General features: G+C 43.3%; 1 protein-coding gene across 7 annotated transcripts in view; it reads right to left on the reverse strand.

Moving 5' to 3' along the window:
* UBAP2 (ubiquitin associated protein 2) overlaps window positions 1-12,363 on the reverse strand; it is a 120,044-nt gene extending 107,681 nt beyond the window's left edge. Inside the window, exons 1-2 of one of the 7 annotated variants that reach the window (XM_070248763.1) lie at window positions 11,630-11,734; window positions 1,436-1,596 (exon numbers count right to left, since the gene is read on the reverse strand). The gene's annotated coding sequence lies outside the window, so the exon portion shown is untranslated. Of the gene's footprint in view, window positions 1-1,435; window positions 1,597-10,720 lie in introns of all 7 variants that reach the window. The other 6 variants (XM_070248766.1, XM_023627472.2, XM_070248764.1 and 3 more) reach the window with 6 other exon arrangements.
* Window positions 12,364-15,613: the final 3,250 nt, after the last annotated feature.

Consider the following 15,613-nt stretch of genomic DNA (forward strand, 5'->3'; position numbering starts at 1 on the left):
GTCCCACAAACAAAATAGAGAAAGACTGGCACAGATGTTAGCTCAGGGACAATCCTTCTCAAGCAAAAAGAGGACGATTGACAACAGATGTTAACTCAGAGCCAATCTTCCTCACCAAAAAGCAAAACAAAACATTTGGCACTTGATTATTACAAACACACAAGTATTTCACAACTGATTTGTAAAGATTCAGTACATCCATTACTAAGCTAGTCCAAGACAGCAAACCATCCCTGGCTATTACTATAAGCTAAAAATATATATAGTTTTTAAGTACTTCAGATACACAGTTTTTCATTATAGTTCAACTTTCCCCATGATTCCAGGATCTAAGGTCTTGAGTTAGGTTTGTGTTTTTTTGTTTTTTGGGGTTTTTTTTAAACAGTAAGTGTTCAATTAGTGCTAAATATTTTTTTTTTTTAAGATTTTATTTTTTCCTTTTTCTCCCCAAAGCCCCCTGGTACATAGCTGTATATTCTTTGTTGTGGGTCCTTCTAGTTGTGGCATGTGGGACGCTGCCTCAGCGTGGCTTGTTGAGCAGTGCCATGTCCGCGCCCAGGATTCGAACCAATGAAACACTGGGCCGCCTGCAGGGGAGTGCGCGAACTTAACCACTCGGCCAAGGGACCAGCCCCAGAGTTGTTTGTGTTTTTTTAAAGCATATTTATTTTATTCTAACGACATCCTTATTACTATTTCATTCATGCCAAAAGCAACTTTTAAAAAAATGTCAGTTACCTAAAGAATGAATGTATCTATCAAAACATAGTCATACAATCCATTTAAGTGTTAACACACCTGTCACTTACGACCAGGCTCAGTTTTCACTCAAGTACCAAATACAAAATTCCTTAATAGGGCCTGCCAGAGTGGCACAGCAGTTAAGTTCACATGTTCTGCTTCTGTGGCCCGGGGTTCGACGGTTCAGATCCCGGGTGCGGACATGGCACCGCTTGACAAGCCATGCTGTGGCAGGCGTCGCACATATAAAGTAGAAGAAGACGGCCACAGATGTTAGCTTAGGGCCGGTCTTCCTCAGCAAAAAGAGGAGGATTGTCGGCAGATGTTAGCTCAGGTCTAATCTTCCTCAAAAAAAAAAAACTACTCAAAAAAAAATTCCTTAATAAGGAAATCTCCTACCGCTCCTATTAAGATATCCTCTTCCTTCTCACAAGTATGTGTATAAAAACCTGCTCAACTATCCTCTACAACCAGATTAATCTCAAAAACAAAGGCTTAGAAAAATTACCTTCCAAGCACTCTTGGAAACTGCATGTTCTATCTTGTCAGCAATGACTACTCAAGCTATATTTCTTAAAAAGAACACACAAACTGTCTCCATTTCCTCACCACACATCTCCTGAACTTTGTCGAGTTTCCAGCACCCTATCACTCCAACAGTAGGAAAAATGCTATTGCCCAGGTCGCCACTGACCTCTTCCTCATCGTTAAGTCTTTCTCGGGTCCTCATCCTTTCACCTGTCTCTGGCATTCAGCCTACTTCATCACTTTCTTCCCTCGGCTTCTCAGACACTACACCATCTTGGTTCTCCTTTGCTCTCAAATCCTCAGCAGCATCATATCCTTCTCCCACCCCTGAAACATAAAATTGTTCAATTCTTGAGCACGTTCTCCCTTCTCACAGAAATTTTATGCTCTACTGGCATCAATAATTAACTTCAAAGCAAAAGCTAAAGACCTGGGGCCTGCCCGGTGGCGCAGTGGTTAAGTGCGCACGTTCCGCTTCACTGGCCCGGGGTTCGCCAGTTCGGATCCCGGGTGCGGACATGGCACCACCTGGCAAGCCATGCTGTGCCAAGCGTCCCACGTATAAAGTAGCAGAAGATGGGCATGGATGTTAGCTCAGGGCCAGCCTTCCTCAGCAAAAAGAGGAGGACTGGCAGTAGATAGCTCTGGGCTGATCTTCCTCAAAAAAAAATAAAATAAAATAATTGACATGTTATATGAAATAAAAATTTATATCTACAAAAAAAAGCTGGAGACCTTATGTCTCCAGAGATTCAGACCATGTCTGCTTACTAGATACCACCTACACTTATAATGGAATTCATCAAAACCACCTCATTTGAAGACTTCCAAAATTTTCCAAGTGACCAATATTTTTCAAATGCTCCAGAACTCAAAACCTTTAAGCCATTCTTTTAATGCCACCATTTCTTCCCATACGCATTTAAGTCGTAAACAATTTAAGGCCTTATATCTTAAATATATCTGTATATATTTAAGGTCTGATGCCTTCCTTTACATTCTCTGTGCCATCAACTTAGTTTAAGTACCTGAATTAAGGGTCCTCCTCCTTGTCGTCAAGGAGTAAGTTAGGTAGCCCTGTCCAGTGCTAGCTTTGAAACGTCAATCTACGCATACACAAGCCAGCAGTTCTAAGGTGCCTTTGTCAACTACAGTATCAGTTATTGCCTCCTCTCCACTTCACTGAAACTTCAGGCCCTTGTTAACCTGTCTGAACTATCTTACTTGTGAAACTGATGCCAAAGTGGACTGTTCAATCTTCCACAATAGTGCTAAAATCTAGCAACTTCTGTTCACAAACCATCAATCCCTCAATTACATACAAGCTCTTCAGTCCTTTCTGAGCCCCACACTTTGGTCAAACTGGCCCTGCCTTTCTCCCAAACTGCACCTGCTTTTCTGCCTCCACCTTCCACAGGCATGTTTTCTCAACAGCACACTGGGCACACTCCCCATTTTCTCATTTTCTGTCCCTCAACGTAAACAGCAACTACTCTTCACTCGATGTCCATGATAACTCTGTGGAGTTTTAGAGTCGCTTAACAATATACTAAACAGCCCCACTTACCAGCAGCTTGAGGTCTTAAGTGTAATTTTATAGCCTTCCTCTGCCTCTCTTCTCACGGTACGCTATCAGTGGCCACTTTTCAGTGTTGTGTGCCCGACCTCCTCACAGGATGCGCCTAAATCGGCAGAGGGCTTAGAGACCAGCTCCCCCGCTGATTAGAACAGCTAGTAAAATCAGAATGAAAAACTAAAGAAAAGGCAGGCTTTCTTTTCTTTAAACCACAGAAATCAAGTCCAACCAAACCTCTGACTAAACCCCTTCATATAAAACAGATAAAAGTGAAACAGGCCTAGTGGCACCAGGCACAGGAGTTCAAGGGCCCCACCTGCATATCGAACCCTCATTCCCCAAGCCGTGCAAAACCCAGCCCTATGTACCACAAATGTGGACATTGTTTGCCTTATCAGCTAGCACTTGGCTACATTCCCAGATAGCAGTATTTCAGACAGAGTAGTCCAGATTGTGATGAAGAGCACAGGTTTGGAGGTAACATAGACCTGAATTCCACGAATTACTAGATTAGGTAACCTTGACATAGTACTTCACTCTTTCTCAAGCCCGTGAGGAGCATCAAACAAGATAACATACCTCAAATGCTTAGCCTAGATTCTAATAGCTACCAAAATGGCAATGACTATAGGATTAACATACACTGACCACTTTTGTTCTGTTGATTCTGTTTATTTCATAACATTATTTATTCACACAATTTAAATAACTTCACTGAGGTATAACGAATACCATAAAGTTCACCCTTTTCAAGTGTACAATTCAATGATTTTTTAGTATTTACCAAGCTGGACAACTGTCATGACAGGCCAGCTATCACTCCAATAAAATCCTTTGTGACATTAGTCATTTCTTTGTCCCACAGATGGCTGGACTGTCAAGAGTATATAAGTTATGGGGCCAGCCCCGTGGCCGAGTGGTTAAGTTTGTGCGCTCCACTTCGGCGGCCCAGGGTTTCACCAGTTCTGATCCTGGGCGCAGACATGGCACCACTCATCAGGCCACACTGAGGCAGCGTCCCACATGCCACAACTAGAAGGACCCACAACTAAGAATACACAACTATGAACTGGGGGGATTTGGGGAGAAAAAGCAGAAGAAAAAAAAAGATTGGCAACCGTTGTTAGCTAGGTGCCAATCTTAAAAAAAAAAAGAGTATGTAAGTTGTTTCAGGGTATCCCAGCTACATCCCATTACAGCTGGGATTTTTTAGTAAAGTGAGATAAGCATTAGAACAATTCAATAGCTCAGACAGTCTTTAAAAAGACGAAAACTCTTTAGTGGTAATAAAATAGTAAATGGCCTATTTTACCTAACAAGGTTTTTATTCCTGTAACTACCACCTGGATTGTTCTGTAATATACAGGGGTATTTTCCCACCATTATCTTAGCACTCCCAATCACAAGGAATTAAAAGGTACTAAATAAGCTGAAGTACCAAAACCAAGAATTTTCAAGAGGTCATCTGGTCTCCAGCAATTCAAAGCATTTCACCAAGTAATTGATATTATAACAGGATAATTCTAGTCAAAATAAAATGAGACCTTGATTGGAGGGAAAAAAGTGAGATACTCAACAAGTTACTATAAGAAAATTGACCCAAGAAAATGTTCAATGTAACTCGATCAAAAAATGGGCAGAGGATATGAACAGACATTTCTCCAAAGATATACAGATGGCCAATGGGCACATGAAAAGATGTTCAATGGCACTAATTATTAGGGAAATGCGAATCAAAACTACCATGAGATACAACCTCACACCCATCAGAATGGCTGTAATTAACAAGACGAGAAATAACAAGTGTTGGAGAGGATGTTGAGAAAAGGGAAACTTCATACACTGCTGGTGGGAATGTAAACTGGCGCAGCCACTATGGAAAACAGTATGAAGATTTCTCAAAAAATTAAAAACAGAGGGGCTGGCCCTGTGGCCGAGTGGTTAAGTTCACGCGCTCCACTGCAGGCGGCCCAGTGTTTCATTGGTTTGAATCCTGGGCGCGGACATGGCACTGCTCATCAAGCCACGCTGAGGCAGTATCCCACATGCCACAACTAGAAGGACCCACAACGAAGAATATACAACTATGTACTGGGGGGCTTTGGGGAGAAAAAGGAAAAAAATAAAATCTTTAAAAAAAAAATTTTAAAACAGAAATACCATACAATCCAGCTATCCCACTACTGGGTATTTATCCAAAGAACATGAAATCAACAATACAAAGAGACTTATGCACCCCTGTGTTCACTGGAGCATTATTCACAATAGCCAAGATGTGGAAGCAACCCTAGTACCCATCGACTGATGATCAGATAAAGAAGATATGGTGTATATATATACAATGGAATACTCCTCAGCCATAAAAAAAAAAAAGACAAAATTGTTCCATTTGCAACAACCTTGAGGGTATTATGTTAAGTGAAATAAGTCAGACAGAGAAAGAGAAACATCATATGATTTCACTCATATGTGGAAGATAAACCCAGGATAAAGAGAACAGATTAGTGGTTACCAGAGGGGAAGAGAGTGAGAGGTGGACAAAAGGGGTAAAAGGGGCATACATGTATGGTGATGGATATTGGTGGTGAGCACGATGCAGTCTATACAGAAACTGATATATAATAACGTACACCTGAGATTACACAATGTTATAAACCAACATGACCTCAATAAAATAAAATTTTTTTAAAGGCCACCAAAAAAATAAAAATGTTTAACATGAATAATTTACATTACAAATAATTTTGTTTCAGGGCCAGCACAGTGGCATAGCAGTTAAGTCTGCCCACTCCACTTCAGTGACCCGGGGTTTGCCGGTTTGAATCCTGGGTGCGGACCTCTGCACCACTCAGCAAGCCACGCTGTGGCAGGTGTCCCACATATAAAATGGAGGAAGATGGGCACGGAGGTTAGCTCAGGGCCAATGTTCCTCAGCAAAAAGAGGAGGACTGGCGGCAGATGTTAGCTCAGGGCTAATCTTCCTCAAAAAAAGAACCTTAAAAAAAGGACAGAAAAACAATGAAGACCAGGCAAGTAGAAGACTATGATGGCATAAATATACCCAAAATATCCATAATTACAATCAGTGTGAATGGTCTCCATGCTCTGGTGAAGAGAGAAGCTGGCAGGTAATATTAACACAAAGTCCAGCTGTGTGGTTTTCATAAGACTGTATCTAAAACATCCCACTAGAATTGGCTAAAACTAAAAAGTGAAGCAATATCAAACGCTGGCAAGGATGCGGAAGGAACTCTTATCCATTCAGTCTTAAGAATGAAATTCCAATGTCTAAGGTATCCATTGCATGTATGAATTAACTTCCCTCAGCTTCTAGAATGATACTAGTTACGTAATATCCTTGAGAGTAGTGAGAAAACAGCCACTCAATTTTCTGTGTTCCATGTTTCAAATGAGGAACCTAATTAAGAATAACTGTACAGGGGCCCGCCTGGTGGCGTTGTGGTTAAGTTCATGTGCTCCACTTTGGTGGCCAAGGGGTTCATAGGTTCGGACCCCAGGCCTGGACCTACACACTGCTCATCAAGCCATGTGTGGTGGTGTCCTGGAGCAAAAAGAGGAAGACTGGCAGCAGATGTTAGCTCAGGGCCAATCTTCCTCACCAAATGGCTGTACAACACCATGGAAAACAGCCAGGGATTGATTACACAGTAAAGTTACACACAGCCCACACACAACTGAAAAATTCCACTCCTAATTATATATAGTCTTGAGAACTCAGAGTTTATTTGGGGCGGGGGGTAGGGGAATGTTCACAAGGAGACAAGTATAATTTATACTTGCAAAAAACTGGAAATGAGACAAGCATCCATCACAATAGAATAAGATGTGGCTAATCTTTACGATGGAATGCCATACTACTGAAAATGATCCATAGCTGGAAGAATCAACACGGACCAATCTAAAACATATCACAGTGAAAGTATCAGAAGAATCATACAATTCCAGTCAGATCAAGGTTGAAAATGGGCAACATTAAACTATATATTGTTTATGAATATATACGAAGTAAAAATTATTCTAAATAATAATAAACCCAAATGGTTACCTGTGGGAAAGAGGGAAAAGAACGCCTTGGGAGATGAAATACACAGGGGGGTTTTATATTTCTTCGTTGATCATTTTATTCTTGTTTTTGAAAACTCTACATGTGTTTTTATACCTCATATACCTTCTATGGTATGTATTCTATATTTTTTTCTGAGGCAGATTAGCCCTGAGCTAACATCTGCCACCAATCCTCCTCTTTTTGCTGAGGAAGACTGGCCCTGAGCTAACATCCATGCCCACCTTCCTCTACTTTATATGTGGGACGCCTGCCACAGCATGGCTTGACTAGCGGCACGTAAGTCTGCACCCAGGATCCAAACCGGCAAACCGCAGACTGCGAAAGCAGAACGTGCAAACGTACCTGCTGCTCCACTGGGCTGGCCCCCCTATGTTTTTCAATAAAAAAATCAATAAATATGCAAACTATGATCACACTATTCTTAAACTATATACTTTATGTAAAGAAAAAAAGTGAAGGTTATACTAAAATGTTAAATCATGATAAGTCATTTCTGTTTTCTTTCTGATTTTTTCAAATTTTCTAAAACGTATTTTTTTTTAAGTAAAATAGTGCCAGCCAGCCTGACACAAAAATCTACCCTAAAATGGAAATTTGTAAATTAATTTAAGAAAGGGGGGAAGGGAGGACCAGTTTGGTCTGGAAACAATTTAAAGTTAGGCCTGTCAATTAATCCTACAGCCACTTTTTTTCTAGACCCTATTTCAGTTATACTTGCATTTTTTTTAAGCCCACATATTCTCCTGTTTAATGATTTCACAATGCCAAACACTGTTATCAAATGAAAAATCCCACCCTTCAAAGAGCACACATTCCAGCCAGGTGGACACACACAATACACGTAGCACTATACACCTTGCCCAAGGTCATGAGATTGCAAAGATATTTTAGGTTTTCATCCGCTTGCTTGGGAAGCAGCCTATTATAATGACAAGTAGAGTCGGAAGGCCTACAACCTCCTCAGGTGAGACTATGGGGGTGAAGGGACAGAAGGTCGCAAAAAAAGAGAAAGGACAGAAAACAAGGGAAAGAGAAATAAGAGAAAAAGAAAAAGGAGGAGGGAGGGAGTAGAGAGAATTAAAGGAGGCAGGGAGAAAAACACCATTAGCAATAAGTAACTGAGCTTCAAAGGTCTTCAGGGGTATAATATCTAAGACTGACTTGATGAGAAGATTGAGACTACATGTTACAAATTTTGAGTAAATAGTAAAATACTAAGTATTCTTGGGTTGTGTATGTACACTATAACTTTAAATGAGAAAGTTCTCATATGACATCTTAGTCAAAAACAGGTTAATAGTAACACTATACTAATAGTAAGACACAAAGTTACAGCAATAGGTCTAAATCCAAATGAAATTCTCTCCTCTATAAATCTTTGAAAATATTCTCATAATGAATTTTTTTTTTAAGTTTTAGACCCAATCAAATATATGTTCTATTACAGTTAGACTTCCAAATGAAAAAAACAAGCAACACAATCTTAACAACTTTGAAAAGTAGAGCACCGCCTAGTCATTTTTTTGGGGGGGAAGGAAGATTAGCCCTGAGCTAACATCTGCCAATCCTCTTCTTTTTATTGAGGAAGACTGGCCCTGAGCTAACATCCATGCCCATCTTCCTCTACTTTATACATGGGACGCCTGCCACAGCATGGCTTTTGCCAAACGGTGCCACGTCCGCACCCGGGATCCGAACTGGTGAACCCCACGCTGCCGAGAAGCGGAATGTGCAAACCTAAAGGCCGGCCCCTAGCGAGCCGCATAGTCTTAAATGAAACACCTACTCCTTAATCCAAGCCCCATTTCATAAATTCCAAATAGTTAACTGAGTTCCAACTCAAGTGAGCTCGTAACTCCAGTATGAAAATGAGTTCTCTGAAAATTGAAAGTCACTCTAGTACACATGCTATGTTAGCCAAAAATTCACAAACCTGATCTTCAAAACCTATGCCAAGAAATTTAAAACCTAAAATAATTTACTTTCTTAAAGTATAGGACATGCAGCATTTTTGAGAGAAATACTGTCAAGAAAATTCAAAAAAAGTAGGAAATATCAGCACATGCAGTTTGCATTATAACTGTCAAAACAAATCTAATTAATTTGGTTCTTGGACTTAAAAAAGAAAAAAAGAATTCCATTCCTAAATACTTATTTGATAGTTGGGTCAAAATTATTTCAAAACCTACCAGAGGCTTACATTGTGATACTCCCTGTAAGTCTTCCCTCTCTCTGCCTTCCTTCAAGTTACACATCCACTTTCCTTTTGTGGGGGGAAAAGAAAACAGCTGCTTCTAAGATCTATCAGAGATCCATCACCTCACCAGCCAACATCACCTTTGGTGCTATAACAGGCAGCTTTTAAAGGACACTCCATTTACTGAAATTAACAACTAAGAGCTAACTAGTATTTGCTGACCTATAGGTTACCTCACAAGGAAAAATAAACAAACTGAGATAGATTTGTTTAAGAGCAGAGGAACTTCACAATCTGTGAATTGATGCAGACTGCTTCATTTGAGCAGGCAGTAATCTTTTATAATACATTTACCAAAAAAAGTGTCATAACAAGAAATACTTAACATTAAGTCATCATCTTAAAGAAATGGACTGGAATCAGTACTTCAACACTAACGCTTTCAAAAGCAAGGGCTTCACTTCAGACCACTTCAAACCTTCAAGCCTGGTTTATACTTTCTACATGTGGTTTATACTTACGGGAGTAGAGAGAGCCACCAGTTCCCATCAAAATACAAGGACATATTGAAATAAACCTATTCTCCATGTTTTCCTACCATTTCTCCCCAAACAATAAAAGTCACTCAGGCTAATACCAAGAGACTCCTGGTGAGCACTGCACAGGCTACACCAGTTACCAGGAAAGGGAAGCAGAGGTGTTATTGTTGTTCCAGCCTTGTTCTAAAGGCAGCTCCATGTGACTACTGCTGGTCCAGCCCCTATTTAAAGAGAGAGCCCAGAGGAAACCAGAGCAGCAGGAAACAGGCAGGAGGGGCAATGACCACAACCCTTTCCCAGGGCCTCATTCCCATACCACCACTTCCAGCCATATTTCAATCACAACAAAAACCTCCCTTCCCTGAAATGTTTCTTAATTACTGAGGGTCAGAGACAACAAGGCAGCAAACAGGGGAAATCAGAGCTGTGGGAAACAAGCAGGACACGGGTGGGGGGAAAAATCTCATCACACGTGTGAACCAGACATAAAGAGGAAAAATCAGGAGGAACACACTTGAGGAAAGCAGAAGAGCAGTGCGGGAAACTAATCAATTCTGCCTAATGATAAGAGAAGCCTTCACAGCAATGGGAGAACAGCACTAGCCAAGGGGCCCTGCAGACAGGTTAGAGATGTTGGTGTACTGGAAGACTCTATCATCCCCAGAGAGCACAATTTATTCCCTTTCCTAAGACAGAAAGACACCACCCCAGTCGAGGCACCCAAAGCCTCGGATACAGTAGAGCTTACGTATTATGTTCCTCTATCTTCTGCCTTTATTAGATAAACTGACACTAAAAATTAGGAAAGTACAATTCATGGCGAAAAGGGAGGAATACACTAACTACTGACATACCCCTTGGTTTAAAAAGTACTATCATAACGAAAGAGAAAATAGAAAAGAACTGGGTTCACCCAAAAAGTTAAAGTTAATTATATGCCCTTCAAATAAAAGATGATCTTTGGATACCTTATGGAGACCTTAAAAAGCGCTCAATTGTTGGGACACACAGGTGCTGAAGAAAGTAAGCCTAAATACTGGCAGATCACATACCTCGGATATAAGTAGAAACAATATCCAACAGAGGTGGTAGTAACTACAGGATTCTATCCAACAGGAAATAACAGGAATGATGACGGGATCAACTCCCAAGGACACCACCAGAGTGGCTGCACTTAAGATGCCTAGGCAACTAACTAAATGGAAAACCCAGGGTAAAAGGTGGGAAAGCCGAGTGGGAAAGTGATCCAGCGGCAAAGAAAACTGAGATGCAATGCACCAATGAAAGAATAACATCTTCAATACGTATGGTAACAGACAGCGCTTTAGTTTACCAAGCGCTCTCAAACCTACATTAAAGAAAAGAACCGTGACACAAGCAGACTACAGGAACCGGGACTGAGGAGGAAAACTGAGTCCCAAGACTCTGACACCCAAGCCTTCCAGGCTAAAAAGGAGAAGTAGAATTGAACTATGCCTCCAGATAAGCCGGGAAAGGTTGGCGAGCGCAGAAGTTGGGCTCGGAGAGGTCCAGTCCCAGGACTAGGACAGGCGTGGAAGCGGAAAGGTGGTGAGGATGGGGAGCGACAGCGTGGCGCGGGAGCTCCAGCGGAGAGGCAGGGAGGGACAGTGGTGGGAGAGAAAACCACACCCTCCAGGGCAGAAACCCGAAGGGGGGGAGGGGAAGAGGCCCCCTGGGGCTGGGTGGGGCCGGGCCGACTAGGACCAGGGCAGGCAGGAAGGAGCCCAGGGCCACCGGCGCGGGAGAGGAATGAGGGTGCCGGGCCTGGGCAGACGAGGAACACATGAAGCCGGTGAGGGAAGCTCGGCCCGGTCCTCACGGTGGGCGCCGGGGCAGTATGAAGGGGGCTGGAGGAGGACAGAGCTGCCCCCAGGACGGGGAAGCGCAGCCGCAGCTCTCAGGGCCCTGGAGCCGGGAAGGAGAAAGAGGGCGCCAATTACCGCTGCCGTTCTCGCTGGACTCAGGACCCGCCGCCGCCGCCGCCGCTCGTTACCTGCCAATGTGCCTCTTACAAAGCAGCGGCGGCGGCAGAGGCGGCCCGGCCCGTCACGTGACCTCTGCGTCACGGCTGAGGGAGGAGCCAGCACACGTCACTCGCGCGCCGCCTGTCGGCCCGCCCACAAAGCACGTGGCTTCCTCGGGCCGCGGCGCAGAGCGCGCGAGCCCCCAGCGCCCACTGGGGGAGGCTCGGGGAGGCAGCGCAGAAGGGAGAGTTTACGGGATTTTTCGGACTGGGAGTCATCGGGGTCGTAGTGGCCACCGCATCCAGGCTGCCCACAGCTGCAGCTCGTTGTCGCGCTGTGATGACCTCACAAGGCACCGCAAGTCGCTTCCCGGCGGCCGCCTTCCTCTCGTCACGTGACGTGGTCCAGCCACCCAAGGCCAGCCTCGCCTCCCAGCGTGCTGCGCGGCACAGGCCGCTGCTGCCGCAGCCTCCGCGCGCGTTGAGAGACGGTGCGGCTGTGACCCAGAGCCGAGGGGAGCCCGAGACGGAAGGCGGACAGGGCTAGCGTCTGAGCCTGACAGCAGCGGGCGCCGCCTGCCCGACGGCGGAGCGCGGTTCTCGCGGGGAGCTGTCGTCCGGGCGGGCGGTCGGGTCCCGCCACCACGTTGCGGGGCTGGCGCCCCACCCCGCCCCCTGCGCGGGAAGACGCCAACGGCTGGCCGAAGTCCCCGGTGCACGCCGCAGGCCTTCAAGGGGACCCTCCGCAGGGCGCCAGGGCCTCGGGGCTTCTGTCTTGTTGAATGTGACACAGAATTCTGCATTCCGGAGAGCTTTCTGCGCGAAAAGACTAACATTTGTTGAACGCCTGCTCGATGTCGGTCGTTTATACAGCCACTTTTATTAAATCATATAATCAACCGTTTGAGGCAGGCACTGTCCCCGTTTTAAGCGTAAAGAAAAGATTAGGGAGGGTCCCAGTTTCCAGGCTTGAAGAGACCCAAGCCAGATTTCCTATCTCCAAACAATGAATAACCCACCCCCCCAAAAGATCTCACGTGTTTTCACTCCAGGAATTAAGCGCAGAGAGGGAGATAATGGTTTATAATCGTAGCATAGCGTTTTAAAGTATTTTCTCTTTTGCCGGCCTGGCCTTACCTCAATTCGAGCTTTCCTGTCTGATAACACCACTTCACCAGGTTGTGGAAATTAAATGAGATTACGTAAAGTACTGCTTGGCACATTGTAAACCCTCAGTAAATAATAGTGATTCTTTTCGCACCCTCTACGTACCCTTTGGGCATGACAAGTCTAAAGTAGGTGGGAAAGGAATCAGCATGTCCTCATCTTTGGTCAGGGCTCTATGCTAACTGCTAACTTACTTACTAGTTACTAGTAGACCGGTTATAGGTTAGGTTATGTGGTGAGAAATAATTGAAAACTTAAGAGGCCTCCTCAATTCAAGGGAAGCCTTTGTTATGCATCTGAGTTGATCAGAGAATGGTCAGGCTGTGCCTTTGACAAACAGAACTTATTATCACGACCATTCGACCATTCGTGTGTAGATGTATCTTATCTCTCCCCTTTTGACAGTGAGTTAGAATTGTGTCTAGTCAGTTCAGTCTTCTCTTTGTATTCCTGCTTTATAGAAACTCGTGGGAGAGTCAAAGATAGAAACTACCCTTGAGAGCACGAGAAAATTCTGAAAGGGCATATGCAAACCTGCTAACAGTTAGCTGTCCTCTGAGGAGTGGGAAAGAGGGTTGGTGATTGAGGGGGCTGGCCGAAAGGGCCTATAATCTATAATGTTTTAATTTCTTACATGGAGAAGGTACTGGTGTTTTAATTAAAGATTAAGTTTAGGAAAAGAGAAACCAGAGACCATGTGTCAGCTCTGACCTTGAACAAGCTATGTCACCTCAGCAGGCCTCAATTTCCTCTTCTGTTATTATATTAAAAAACATCTATCTTTTCTATGCCAGACATACTGTGCTGGGTGCTTTCGTTAAATTATCATTTATCAAGGGAGAAGGCCTACCTAAGATCTAGGATCAGAGAGAAAAATAAGAGCATCAAAGTCCTAAAACCTCACTGATTATAGTTGTCACCACCTGGATGCAGTAGAAGTATCCTCTGGCAATAGTCTCCCCCAAGGGATATCACCACCACCCTTTTCCACCCAGTCTGACTCTGAGACATCGACTCTGAGTCTAATTTCACATCCTGTAACTGCAAAGAACATCGCCATCCCTTTCACCAGTTTTTGTTTGCTTAAGCACTCTTGGCTGGACTTAAGGGCATGATGTCATGGAAAATAACCTGGAGAAATCCTCAGACCCTGGGTTTTTAAGTTTGTACATAACTCAGGTGGGTGAAATCAGTCATTCTTAGATGAGGCCCATCCCAGAAAGAATAAGTAATAGGTGGCTGAGATTTAGGAAGATGGAATCAAGGTGTCTAAACTCCAAAGCAGAATTTTCACACTCTAGATAAAGCTAATCAGAGTTCAAGTCTAATCTACTCACTTATAGTAAAATAAATGATCACAATCAAATGCATTGTACCCTGCCTGAAGAATGTGACAACTGAGAAGGAATGGTCTGTATAGAAAAGAGAAAAAAAAAATGAACCTTCTGCAAAAATGTACACCACGCAGGGAAAAGGGTGCTCTGACCAGCACAGAGAACATCTGGATCCCTTTGGCAGATCTCTGCCTTTAGCAGGTAGAGATGGGTCCTCCAAGCCTATTAGCCATAAAAATCACTCAAAATTCCCCAAACTCTGTTCCACGTCACCAGCAACCTTCTGATTAGAATTTGGCTCCTCATAGAGGTTGCGGAGAAAAAGGAACCCTCATACACTGCTGGTGGGAATGCAAACTGGTGCAGCCACTATGGAAAACAGTATGGAGATTCCTCAAAAAATTAAAAATAGAACTACCATACGATCCAGCCATCCCACTACTGGGTATTTATCCAAGGAGCTTGAAGTCAGCAATCCCAAAAGTCCTATGCACCCCAATGTTTATTGCAGCACTGTTTACAATAGCCAAGACGTGGAAGCAACCTAAGTGTCCAGCAACAGACGAATGGATAAAGAAGATGTGGTACATATATACAATGGAGTACTACTCAGCTGCAAAACAGAACAAAATCATTCCATTTGCAATAACATGGATGGACCTTGAGAGAATTATGTTAAGTGAAATAAGCCAGCGAGAGAAGGATAATCTGTGTATGACTCCGCTCATATGAGGAATTTAAAATTATGGACTAAGAACAGTTTAGTGGATACCAGGGGAAAGGTGGGGTGAGGGGTGGGCACAAAGGGTGAAGTGGTGCACCTACAACATGACTAACAAACATTGATGTACAACTGAAATTTCACAAGATTGTAACCTATCAATAACTCAATAAAAAAAAAAAGAAAAGAAAAAGAAAGAAAAAGAAAAAAAGAATTTGGCTCCTCATGAAGATTTTCCTCCAGAGGTGTGAATGCGCTGTGGACCAGAGAACCCTATGTTATTTTGCTTGGCTGAAAATTGGTACAGTGACAATGACAATTTGGAATATACCACCAGTTTCTGAGTTATGTCTATGCCCAGAGCCAGCTGAGCTGTGGGCATGCTGACCTCTGAAAGCAGTAAACCAACAGTTAATGATACTGCCAGTGTGTGAAACCTGTGTGGAATGGCCAAAAAGACACCCTAGTAACACTACTGTGTCTCATTTCTCTAAAAGTCCAGTTCCCTCCTGACGCTACTAATAAATAACTTGTCCTTTCTAAGCCTGTTTCTTCATTTATATAAAGGAGCTAATTTCTGCTTAATAAGACAAAGTCATCCCATTTGCAACAACATGGATGCACTTGAGGGTATTATGTTAAGCAAAATAAGCCAGACAGAGAAAGACAAACACCATATGATTTCACTCATATGTAGAAGATAAACATGCGGATAAAGAGAACAGATTAGTGGTCACCA

This window comes from Equus caballus, chromosome 23 (genome assembly GCF_041296265.1).
Source record: "Equus caballus isolate H_3958 breed thoroughbred chromosome 23, TB-T2T, whole genome shotgun sequence".
Lineage (NCBI taxonomy): Eukaryota > Metazoa > Chordata > Mammalia > Perissodactyla > Equidae > Equus > Equus caballus.